Source organism: Perkinsus marinus (genome assembly GCF_000006405.1).
Source record: "Perkinsus marinus ATCC 50983 genomic scaffold scf_1104296959066, whole genome shotgun sequence".
In the NCBI taxonomy this organism is placed as follows: domain Eukaryota; phylum Perkinsozoa; order Perkinsida; family Perkinsidae; genus Perkinsus; species Perkinsus marinus.
This window is the reverse complement of record NW_003206531.1, coordinates 1-2,048: the sequence shown is the minus strand read 5'-3', so window position 1 is coordinate 2,048 and position 2,048 is coordinate 1. Positions and strand designations below refer to the sequence as shown.

Below are 2,048 nucleotides of genomic sequence, written 5' to 3'. Positions count from 1 at the left end.
TGTTAGGAGAAGGGTAGGGGGCCTTTGGTTCGAGCTTTGATATATGTCTGCATCATCCGAGAATCGAACTCGGGTCACAACGATGGCAACGTTGTATTCTACCACTAGACCAATGATGCTTCTATCTAGTTTACGAGAAACTGTTCTGGTTAGCGACCCGATCTGCTTACAGTACGTAACAAATTCCGATGCGGGGACTCGAACCCCGGTCGCGTGGGTGAGAGCCACGAATCCTAACCAGCTAGACTACATCGGAGGATAAAACACTTTGCAATTTGTGCTTTCGAACAAGTGCTGAATCGATGCATTTCGAGTCCGTTTTCATGCTTTTCAGCTAAACCTCCGACTCAAATGACATCATGTGTGCCATCTGAAAAAATAGTCAGAAGGAGGGGTAGAGTATACTCGGTGCTGCTCTAGAATGTACGCACTCTGAAAGATTTTACGGTCGAGAATCTTCGACACCGTTCGAGATCATGGGTTCGATCCACTCATCATCCATCAAAATTGTGAACTGCTACTGGCAACAATTCACACGCGGTGATGCAGCAGCTCGGTATTGATCTATAGTATCGCCCTTCAAAGCCCGTACTTGTATTCCATGCTACCTCTGTTGAAAATCATCACTGAGAGCGAACAAGTCTGTGGTGACACAGCCGACAAACTTAGAAACAGAATCACATGATATGTACCTTTCTTCTTGATTTTCCGTGTAACCAGTCACCCCAAGATCTGCTCCACTCGGAGGGAAGATTCCATAATCGCAGATGATACGACAGAAGTGCGGGACGCAGGAATCGATCCTGCGTGCATGTGATTGCCTACTGATGGATGAAATCAGAATTCGAATATATATACAAATGGTTGATCGAAGTGGAATAGAAACTTCAAGAGGCTCCGCATGTCATCTCTCATCATTCGAGCAGCTCCAAAGCTAGCCAGCTAAATGTAGCAATGCTCTCAGACATACATTCAAACCTAAATGGCGCGGTGAGAATTTTATGCAACCGACAGGACCGCAATTTCAACCTCTATATATCACCGTAGCCGCCTTGGCTCAAGGTAAGAATCAGGTCCTCTCGCCAGGCAGCAGCCGATGGTGGTGAATGCCAGAGATGACCCTTCCATTGTGGCATGCTCAACTTTCTCTTGATTGGATCGAGCTGGTCCCCGCTTCCCCCGAACAAGGTTGATACTCGGCAAGCTTCCGTTGGGGGAGATAAACTTCTTTGCCAACATTGTTCGAGGGCTAGGGGGATAAGAGAATAGGATGTTAGGAGAAGGGTAGGGGGCCTTTGGTTCGAGCTTTGATATATGTCTGCATCATCCGAGAATCGAACTCGGGTCACAACGATGGCAACGTTGTATTCTACCACTAGACCAATGATGCTTCTATCTAGTTTACGAGAAACTGTTCTGGTTAGCGACCCGATCTGCTTACAGTACCGTAACAAATTCCGATGCGGGGACTCGAACCCCGGTCGCGTGGGTGAGAGCCACGAATCCTAACCAGCTAGACTACATCGGAGGATAAAACACTTTGCAATTTGTGCTTTCGAACAAGTGCTGAATCGATGCATTTCGAGTCCGTTTTCATGCTTTTCAGCTAAACCTCCGACTCAAATGACATCATGTGTGCCATCTGAAAAAATAGTCAGAAGGAGGGGTAGAGTATACTCGGTGCTGCTCTAGAATGTACGCACTCTGAAAGATTTTACGGTCGAGAATCTTCGACACCGTTCGAGATCATGGGTTCGATCCACTCATCATCCATCAAAATTGTGAACTGCTACTGGCAACAATTCACACGCGGTGATGCAGCAGCTCGGTATTGATCTATAGTATCGCCCTTCAAAGCCCGTACTTGTATTCCATGCTACCTCTGTTGAAAATCATCACTGAGAGCGAACAAGTCTGTGGTGACACAGCCGACAAACTTAGAAACAGAATCACATGATATGTACCTTTCTTCTTGATTTTCCGTGTAACCAGTCACCCCAAGATCTGCTCCACTCGGAGGGAAGATTCCATAATCGCAGATGATACGA

At 46.6% G+C, this 2,048-nt stretch overlaps 4 non-coding genes across 4 annotated transcripts; all 4 read right to left on the bottom strand.

Annotated features, from left to right (window-relative positions):
- Nucleotides 1-48: 48 nt before the first annotated feature.
- Nucleotides 49-119, bottom strand: Pmar_PMAR003908. Its single transcript has one exon. It is a non-coding gene; the product is annotated as a tRNA-Gly (tRNA).
- Nucleotides 120-183: 64 nt separating this feature from the next.
- Pmar_PMAR003907 lies at nucleotides 184-256 on the bottom strand. The gene has a single exon. It is a non-coding gene; the product is annotated as a tRNA-Glu (tRNA).
- Nucleotides 257-1,319: 1,063 nt separating this feature from the next.
- Nucleotides 1,320-1,390, bottom strand: Pmar_PMAR003906. The gene has a single exon. It is a non-coding gene; the product is annotated as a tRNA-Gly (tRNA).
- A 65-nt stretch (nucleotides 1,391-1,455) lies between these two features.
- Nucleotides 1,456-1,528, bottom strand: Pmar_PMAR003905. The gene has a single exon. It is a non-coding gene; the product is annotated as a tRNA-Glu (tRNA).
- Nucleotides 1,529-2,048: the final 520 nt, after the last annotated feature.